This window comes from Curcuma longa, chromosome 15, assembly GCF_044706935.1.
Source record: "Curcuma longa cultivar G26 ecotype Majalengka, Jawa Barat chromosome 15, ITB_CL_G26_1.1, whole genome shotgun sequence".
Classification (NCBI taxonomy): domain Eukaryota; kingdom Viridiplantae; phylum Streptophyta; class Magnoliopsida; order Zingiberales; family Zingiberaceae; genus Curcuma; species Curcuma longa.
The window spans coordinates 3,515,101-3,525,795 of record NC_133875.1 but is presented as its reverse complement, the minus strand read 5'-3'; the positions used below and the strand labels follow the sequence as shown (position 1 = coordinate 3,525,795).

The following is a 10,695-nucleotide window of genomic DNA, read 5'->3' as shown; positions in this document are numbered from 1 at the left end:
AAAACAGCTCCAAGTAATATTTTGAAGACCAAGAAAAACCCCAAGGATCAATCCCACTAGGGAATATTACAAAGATGTGGACAAGAATAAAAAACCAATCTCGTCCAAGTGTAGTAACTAGGAGTACCGATGATATCAAAAAAATAATTTCGTTGTGATATTACCGAGTAAGTTGATAAAGTAAGACATCCAATTCCACTGGAGATATTATTGAACAGATGGATAAGATAAGAAAATCAATCCTGCCTAGGGATGTAACTTAGAGGTTCTAAGAAGACCAAAAATCTAGTCTTACTTCGGGGCATTACTTAGAAGTTCTGATAAGATAAGCAAATCAAACTCGCCTAGGGATGTAACCAAGAGGTGTTGAGAAATTTCATCCCACTTGGGGATATTATTGAACTGTATAGCCCGGGGGCTGACTTGGGCGCCTAGACTGTTTCAAGCACTCGGAGTATGATCCGGGAGTCCAAAACAAATTCAACTAGGTTTGACCTAAGTTGACTTCAGACTTAGTTCGGTTGTTTTTGTTTGCTTCTCATATATTTCCTCAATCTTATTTCTAACTCTTGGTTCATGCAAGATTAGCATACAACAAACAACTTTAGCTTAATTGTATTCTATCTGACCTACTAAGTCTATCTAAAATTTACCTTGTAGGTCTAACCTACTAGGTTTATCCTTGCTTAACCTCCAGTTAGGACTAGTCACTCAGTAGACTTTCCACTTGCCAAACATCCAATCACCCTTGACCTGCTTGGACTTTCACTTGTCTAACCTCCAGTTAGGACTAGTCACTCGGTAGACTTCTCACCTACAAACATTCAGTTACCTTTAATTTGACCTGCTTGGACTTCTTGCCCAGCTTCACTCATCAATACTCCTTGCCCAGCTGCACTCACCAGTACTTCTTGCCCAGCTTTACTCATTAGGACTTCTGTCTACCCTCCAACTACGACTTCTCCTTACCCAATCCCATTGAATAGGACTTCTACCCAATCTCACTTATCAGGACTTCTTATTAGTCATCTGATCAACTTTGATCTAATTAGATTTCATTTACATCCAAATATTAGGTCATGTTTGAATTAACCTATGATCAAACTGACTTGACCTAGATATATTATCAAACATTGAAATATTGGAGTCAGACTAGCTAGTACTCTTGTACCAATACTATTATAATATAATAATGATAAGTGTTGATTAAAGATAAACGGTTAATGTTATAATAGTATTCATAGTTGCTAACTATTATAACATAATTTATTTATATTAATTAGAATTGAAGTGTTCTATATTATAGTAATTATAAACTCATATAATAGTGTAAAAAAATATTATAATAATGTAAAAATATAGATAATTTTAAAAATATAGTTTTTTATAATAAATAAAAAAAACCCCTTTTAACGATTTCTTACTTTTAGAATTTCGTCTTATTTATATCCATGTGGATTCATGTATACATAAATGTTGAGGTCGATGTACACGTATTGGTTTCACACGATATTCGTAGGAATTAGTTTCTACTCTTCTCGGTAAATGCATAAAAATTGATATATTTTAAACATATATTAAATTATTGTGAAATCTAATTTTTATTTTTGTAATTTAAATTTGTAAATCAATATAAAAAAGTAGGATTTGCAAATTTAATAAGAAGTTAACTCAAAAATAATACTAACTAAAAGAAAAAAAATTAAATGTTTACTATTTGAATTTATAAATTTGATCTTTTGAAACATCGATTTTGATTTGTCTTATCTCACCACATTGAAAGCTACTTCCAACTACATCGAAAGCTTATTTCATAGCCCCCGGTATAGCTGAGTTGGTTACGACGCAGCAGACTTGTAGAAGATCTGGGCAAGGGTTCAAATCCTGACTAACCTGCATCATGACCAACTGCAGTTTCTCGATTTACCTCCTCACATATGATCGTGGGGCCGCTAAGGTGGCAGATTCCACCTTTATTGTAGAAAAGAAAGCTTATTTCATGGAGTCCATTTGTCGGATACCATGTCATTATAATGAAACAAGTAGCCGGCAAATTAAAATTGGAACTAGCACAATTTGTGGAATTAGAAGCCTTTGCACAATTTGCTTCTGATCTCGATAAAACTACTCAGAATCAATTGGCAAGAGGTCAACGATTACGCGAGTTGCTTAAACAATCCCAATCAGACCCTCTCGCGGTGGAAGAACAGATAGCTACTATTTATACCGGAGCGAATGGATATCTAGATTCGATAGAACTTGGACAGGTAAAGAAATTTCTCGGTCAGTTACGCAACTACTTAAAAAAGAATAAACCTCAATTTAAAGAAATTATATCTTCTACCAAGACATTCACCGAGGAAGCGGAATCACTTTTGAAGGAAGTTATTCAGCAACAGATCGAACTGTTTTTACTTCAAGAACAAACATAAATTTCTCACTTTTTTCTATTCTTAGTACAAGAATAATCGTTGAGAAATAGTTCTAATTCGAATGATTCAAAAAAGGTTTCTTGGTATAGCCATTTTAAAAATGGATGTAAATAAATTGCGTCCAATAGGATTTGAACCTATACTAAAGGTTTAGAAGACCTCTGTCCTATCCATTAGACAATGGACGCTTTTCATTCCTATTTTCTTCTTTTGTATTCTTAGTTCATATAAAAGATATTACCGGGAAAATCCTTTATAGAAAAAAGGATGTATATCTAAATTGATGGTGCATGTATTTATAATACATAATATGTAGCGGGTAGCGGGAATCGAACCCGCATCGTTAGCTTGGAAGGCTAGGGGTTATAGTCGACGTTGGTTGATTATTTTTAACGTCTCTAATTCAAAACTGAACATGAAATTTTTATTTCATTCGGCTCCTTTATGGAAGATTGATGTATTCATAGAGAAAGAATTACATCCATAACATCTATGTCAGCCTTTCTGTTTGAATGTATCCAAAACTATTTGCTTACTAGATGATCCCTCTAGAGGAGAGGGATTATATGAAATCCGTCTAGTCTAGTTACTTCGTTCTCTATTTTTACTGGCAGGATCCTGAGGAAAAGAATTTCGTTTCCACCGAGCTGAAACAATATGCGATGCGGATGGTTCTAGTAAACCAAAACCACTCTCTTCCAGCTTGTTTGGCTTCAATTTCCCTTTTACAACACCAAAATAGAAGATCTAGTTACGATTGGAACTAAACTTTTGTATCTTCATCCATGGATCCTTAGTCATACTTATTCGATTGGAAGACTGGATCCAGTTCAAAAAAATTATGTTTCACGACTACATAATCCATTTTTATTTTTAATAAATAAAAATGAATTTCTAATAGGACTTTGGATACAAATCGTGAGAATGTATGTTCTTCCTCAAATATGCTATTGAGAGGTAAAGGATTAAACCTTTTTAAGAAATAAAGTTTTTGATCGGAGTATGAAAAAAACGGAGATACCCCTTCCCTTAACTATTTAAGTTTTTAATAGAACGAATCACACTTTTACCACTAAACTATACCCGCTACATATACATTATTGTATATAAATGGATTATTTGTCGAACAAAGGAGTGAGACGCAATCAAGATAGGATCCAAATTATGGTGTTGACGCATATTTAGTCCTGTTAGCCAGGGACTTAAAAGGGTAAAGGGCACAAAGCTTTTAAAATTTTCGAATTTTTAAAATATGGATTGCTAGTATTTTCGGATTGAAGGGGTCATTGAAGCTAGACAAAAAGAGGTACGTACTGGCCTGGCCGGTACTTAACTAAGACCCGGCCTCGGCCGGGGGAATAAATCTTTCGTACAAAATCAAAGAAGTAAGGTATTCTTTCTATTGTATTGTAGATACTTGTTTCGAATCATTATCTAAATGTAATTCCTGATCAAATTCGTTCTTTATTTACTCTGAACTTACTTATTTTATATTAATGAAAAATAGGAAATTCCTAATATAAAATTTTATAATTGCATTTTATTTAATTATAAAATAATAATTTATAATATAATATTATATTAATACGATCTGTAGAAAGTTTGCCGCAAAGCAATACTTTAATATCCTTCGTTTCCAAACCATAAAGTAATATACTTTATTCTTTGCTTAGTGAAATAGGAGAAATTGTAGCGCAATTTGATATCCATTTACAGGTCATACGTTTATGATGACCAAAGGATTTGATTCATTTATGTATTTATTGATTTGTGCAGTTGATATAATGATGGGGAATAGGTCACTTATGGATGGCCAGACATTGATCTCGACGGGGAGCGTGTTCCAACTCGGCTTCTTCAGGCCAGTTAACGATTCTGCGATTGCATACGTAGGAATTTGGTACCACGATCACCCACCAAGCGAAAACGAAGTAGTATGGGTCGCCAATAGGAATAAGTCTGTCGACGCATCCATGGCATCGTTGAACCTGACTTCCGACGGAAATCTGATCTTATTTGAGGGAGGAAGAAAGGTTTGGTCGACGGGAACATCCGCAGAACTCAATTCTGCACGCTTGCAGCTTTTAGACTCAGGAAACCTCCAGCTGACTGCTGGCGACTCTAACAGAACTCTATGGCAGAGCTTCGACCATCCATGTGACAGTCTTCTTCCTGGCATGAAGATGGGATTCGACTTCCGGACCAACACTCCGTGGCAGCTCGTGTCATGGATGAATGCCACGGACCCTTCTCCGGGCAAGTTCATCCTCAGGATGGAGACGTATAATGTTCCCGATTTCTTCATCGTGAGGGTGAATGAATCTGTCAATAAACTCGGCCGCACTGGACCATGGAACGGGCCAGCCAACCCTACAATGGGGAACAGCATCGCGATGTACGTAAACTTCACATACGTGAACAACCAGAATAATCAGACCTACTTCATCAATGAATATCAAACTGGATCTCCAGGGTTAGTGCGGCTGCTAGTGAACGAGGGCGGAAAGATCAGCGTTTTGATTTTTGCTGCCGGACAGTGGTTTTCTAATTTATCGCTTCGGGCAGATGACTGCGATGACTACAATCGTTGCGGTCGCAACAAAGTTTGCACAAGGGGCTACGTCTCAAGCTACTGTCGTTGCTTGGAAGGGTTTGCAGAACAAAAGCGTCGTGGGATGCGAGAGGATGGAACCCGTGAGTTGCTCGTCGAACAAGTTTTGGAAGGAGCCGAGCATGAAGGTGCCCGACACCGAGAACGCAACCTCACGAGGCAACATTAGTCTGGATTCGTGCAAGAAATTGTGCGTGGACGATTGCTCCTGCGTCGCGTTTGTGGTGATCAATGGGCCTTATGGCTGCATAACTTGGCAAGGTGAGATGCTGGATCTCAGAAGTTTCGCCGACGGAGACGGAGGAGACGATTTGTACATTCGGCTTCCAGGTAGTCGAGTTATGCATGCATAAAATTGGATGATCAGAGAAACATTATACTTAATCATCTATTTTCCTTCTTTTTCTTTTCCTGCAGGATCATCATCGTCAAATTGGAAGAAGCTCGTGTGGGCGATAGTCATTTCGGCGTTGCTGGGAATTATTTTGCTGTGCAGTGTAGGAATACTCGTTAGAAGGAGGAGAAACAGAGCGTTGCAGTTTCCAAATGCGGAGAAAGGTTTACGTAACAATGCTGCTAGTCTTTCAAAGTCACTTCAGATTTAAAAAGGATTGGGTCAAATTTATTTAGATTAATCACTCAATTCTCAACTTTCTAAGAAAAAAAATAAAAGAAGTTTTTTACTAATTCATAGTGTGATCCTTGTGCCAGGTTCGATCAGTACATTGGATGTACTTCCTTCGTATGATTTGCATACTATAAAAGCTGCAACAAATGATTTTTCCGAAGAAAACAAACTTGGGGAAGGGGGATTTGGGGTTGTTTACAAGGTAAGAAGACTTTCAGTATCAGAAAAATAAATATCTAGCCTTTCAAACCTGTAAAATTGAAGAAAATGATACATTTTGTCAGGGTCAATTGGATGATAGACAAAAGATTGCCGTCAAAAAATTATCAAGATACTCCTCGCAAGGCCCAAATGAGTTCCAGAATGAACTCTCCGTGATAGCCAAGTTACAACATAGAAACCTGGTTCGTCTTCTAGGCTACAGCATTGAAGGAGACGAGCGACTTATGATACTTGAATACATGGAAAATAAGAGCCTTGATGCCTTTATTTATGGTCAGTATATTTTCTCATGTTTCTTAGTTTTATTACCTTCACAAATGGTTAAAAACTAATCACAACACATTTATCTGATCCTGTAAATCTGGATCTCCAGATAAAGCTAGAAGTTCATTGCTAAATTGGCAAAGACGTTTCCATATTATAATTGGGATTGCTCGAGGACTTCTATACTTGCATCAAGACTCTAGATTGAGAGTTATTCATCGTGATCTTAAGCCGAGCAATATTCTCCTTGATAAGGATATGAATCCAAAGATTTCAGATTTTGGCATCGCAAGGATATTTGAAGGAGATAATGCTCTTGAGGATGCAACAACAAGACCGGTTGGAACATTGTAAGTCTTTTAGACTGAGTTCACTTGATTTGATTAAATATATACGAGATAGTTAGGAGGAAAACTAACAAAGAAATATTAAATTAATTCAATTTTTCTCACCTTGTTCTTTTATTTTTTTTGTAGTGGTTACATGGCACCTGAGTACTTATCACGTGGAGTTTTTTCATTCAAGTCTGATGTGTTTAGCTTCGGTGTGATAGTACTAGAAATCATAAGTGGAAAGAAGAATAGAGTATTCAGTCAAACTTGTGAAACTGATACAAACTTAAATCTTTTAGGATATGTAAGTATCAATTTCAATATACATGGTCTTTCATCTTTACATGGTACTATCTAAAATTTTAAAATATGTTTCCTATGATATTGTAGGTAAATAAACTTTGGCAAGAAGAAAGATCTTTAGAGATTGTTGATGAAACATTAGATCAATCATATCCAACAGAGGAAGTTCTACGTTGTATCCACATGAGTCTTCTATGTGTACAAGATAATAGTAACAACAGGCCAACAATGATAGAAGTAATGGCAATGTTAACAAGTGAGGATCAACTCTTTACTCCAGTTATGCCACCTGCTATAACATCAACTAGCAACGAAGGAGATTTCACTAGGAACGAAATGAGCTTCACACTTGAAGGTCGTTGAAATATGTATTTACTTCTCATCTTATCAATATTTGGCATCATCAAAGTCCTAGATCAGTGTATCTATTAACATTTCACCTTGGGCAAACCCCTCATTAATACATAAATCAAATAAGATGATATTGAAGATTACACAATGAGAAAACATCAAAATTATAAAAGAAAAGATAATTGAAAATGTTGGCCAATCATTAATATTCACGATATTCTCTATGATCATGATGATTTCTATAGAAGTTGATTTTTGTGAACTTATATATGACAAAGTATGATCAATAAGAATCAAATGAACTCATTTCATTAATACGAATCAAAGTATGATAGAAATACCCCTTGATTTAAAATTCCAGGGTCAGCGAATGACCTTTTGCCTAATGATCACCCTGTTAACCAAATCAAATTGAGAATCTGATTTATCAGTTTTTTTGTTCAGTTAATTTGAATAAGTAGAGAAGGTTTCAGTTTAAAACTCAATTCAAGTAAATATTTATATGGACAAAATTCAAAAGAATATTTTTTTTTATTTTTTTAAGTAGAATCAAAAAAGGGCATCTATTATTAACAAAAGGACAATCCATGCAAATGTGATTTTATTTTTCAAAATTATTTTTTACTTTCCATACAAGTAAAATATAAAATAATTATGATCCCGTAATTATTATAATATAATATTAATTAATATTAATCAAAAATAAATTATTTATATTATAATAATGATTCATAATTATTATAATATAATATTGATATGTGTTCACCACAGTATTATTAGTACTGATTGAAGTTGAAATGTTAATTATATTGTACGATTGATGTATGTGCGAAAGAGAGGAGGTGAAACTTGCTCGTTTGTTCGTTCATTCTATCAAAGATATTTGCAGCAGAATTAGATATGACACATAAGACCCATGGATTTATTTGATTCATAACTCCTCAGGGTTAGTACATCCAAGGTCTATGTAAAGAAGGTATCCGTTCAGTAATGATCTTTTTTCCAAAGACGAAGAAACTCGTCTTAAAGTCAATATAATATAAAATATAAAGTACAAGAGTAAGACTAAATAAATAAACATTCGAGTTGGTCGATTTGGAAGTGTTCGGCACAATATACTCCTCTTGAAATTTTCTCGGTTGCACGAGTAGGGTTTCATTCACGTTCAACAGCACCGCAGGATCACAAGGTAGTAGAATATTGTATTGTACTTGATCTTGCATGTAGGGAGCCTTATAAAGACCCTTCCGGGCGCTCCAGACCGATTTAATCAGATCCGGATCTGTCGGTCTTTATTTAGGCTAATTCTTCTTGGTCCGAGTGCCTAGAACATCCCTGAGTGCCTAGAACACCCCTGATCGCCTGGACTATCCAAACGCTTAGAATCAGATCCAAACGCTTGGATGCCCTAGTATAGGCGCCTGGACTTCATCTGGACGCCTGGACTTCATCAGGACGCCTGGACTATTCCAAGCACTCAGAGTATGATCTGGGCGTCCAGAACAAATTCAATAAGATTTGACCTTAGTTGATTGATTCAGTTGCTTTTGTTTGCTTCTCGTATGCTTTCTCAATCTAGCTTCCAGTTCCTAATTCCTGTCAAATTAGTATACAACAAACAACTTTAGCTTAACTGTAGTCTGTCTGACCTACTATCTTAATTAAGACTTATTTTGTAGGTCTAACCTACTAGGTATGCCTTTGCCTAACCTTCAGTTAGGACTAGTCACTAATAGATTTCCCATCTGTCAAATATCCGATCACCCTTGACCTATTTAGATTTTTTCTTGCCTAATATTCAGTTAGGACCAGTCACTCAGTAGACTTCTCACTTATCAAACATTTGGTTATCTTTGACTTGCTTAGACTTCTCGTCCAGTTTCACTCACCAGAACTTAACTTCACTCATCAAAACTTCCGCTTAGCCTTCAACTAAAACTTCTTTTTGTCCAATCTCACTGACTAGAACTTCTACTCAATCTCATTAATTGATCAGGATTTTTTTGCTAGTCATCTGGTCAATTTTGACTTGACTAGATTTCATTCACATCCAAACATTAGGTCCTGTTTGAATCAACCCTTAGTCAAACTAACTTGATCTAGATATATTGTCAAATATCAAAATTTTGGAAGTAGATTAATGCTCTTGCACATGATCAATGTTGATTAGAGATGAACAGACAATATTATGATAGCATTCATAGTTATTATGATAATTTATTTATATTAATCAGAATTGTAGTGTTTTATATTATAGTAATATTATAATGCATAGAATAGTGTAAAAAAATATTATAATAATGTAAAAAATAAAGATAATTTTAAAAATAAAAAATATATCGACATGGACTATATTTTTTTATAATAAATAAAAAACCCCTTTTAACGATTTCTTACTTTTTGAATTTCGTCTTATTTATATCCATGTGGGATTTAGGTATCCATAAATGCTGAGGTCGGTGTACACGTATTGATTTCACACGATATTCGTAGGAATTAGTTTCTACAATGATATGAATTGTTCTTTTCGATGTCAACGGCAGCCTTTGTCCTTGTCTTCTCGGTAAATGCATAAAAATTGATATTTTTTAAACATATATTAAATTATTGTATGAAATCTAATTTTTAGTTTTGTAATTTAAATTTATAAATCGATATAAAAAAAAAGTAGGATTTGCAAATTTTATAAGAAGCTAACTCAAAAATAATACTAATTAAGAGAAAAAAATTAAATGTTTACTATTTGAATTTATAAATTTGATCTTTTGAAACATCGATTTTGATTTGTCTAACTACACCACATTGAAAGCTACTTCCAACTACATTGAAACCTTATTTCATGGACTCCATTTGTCGGATACCATGTCATTATAATTGTTGTATTGCTTAATTAATTCAACACTAATGAGCCATTAGGGTCAATTCAATTTATCTTTCTTCGCACTTTTGAGCTGCCTTTGGAGCGGTAGTCTTTGCCACTTGTTCTGGTTTGAACAATCTAAAGAATCATCAATGTCAATTTCCCAAACATCTACCTTCATATCTAAAGTTTGTATGCCTACAATCAAATAAGAAACTCAAAAAATTTGAGCTCCCAAGTTCATTATTCTGTTTTTATACATCTACTTGAATTATGTTATTTTGAAATTACACTGTGAATCGAATCGAGTAATATTTGGGACTGAATATAACATTTGTTTTGTACACCAATGGTCTACAAAGGAAAACTAAATAATAGAAGAAAAGGGCAAAGGTGAAAGTTTCTATAGGGAATGCCAAGAATGGAAAACAAATTAGAACAATTCTATGGTTAAAATCTAATGGTAGTTTCTTGGTCTGGAGCTACGTATCGTCACGCCGTGCAAAAATTTGGTGAACCCGAGGAAGCTGAGTTTGCCATCAGCAGGTCGGTACATGTGCTAAAAGATTTAATTTGAAGTTGTTTATAGACTGAAAGGGAACTTCCTCTTGTACCTCTATTGATGTACTTAGGATTTCTAATACTATCCTTCTTCCGAAGCTAAACGACATCCGACTTAAAGTGAAAAAAGC

The 10,695-nt window shown here is 34.8% G+C and overlaps 1 pseudogene; it reads left to right on the top strand.

Annotated features, from left to right (window-relative positions):
- The first annotated feature begins 4,216 nt into the window (after positions 1-4,216).
- LOC141845795 (receptor-like serine/threonine-protein kinase SD1-7) lies at positions 4,217-7,243 on the top strand (annotated as a pseudogene).
- The last annotated feature ends 3,452 nt before the right edge of the window (positions 7,244-10,695 follow it).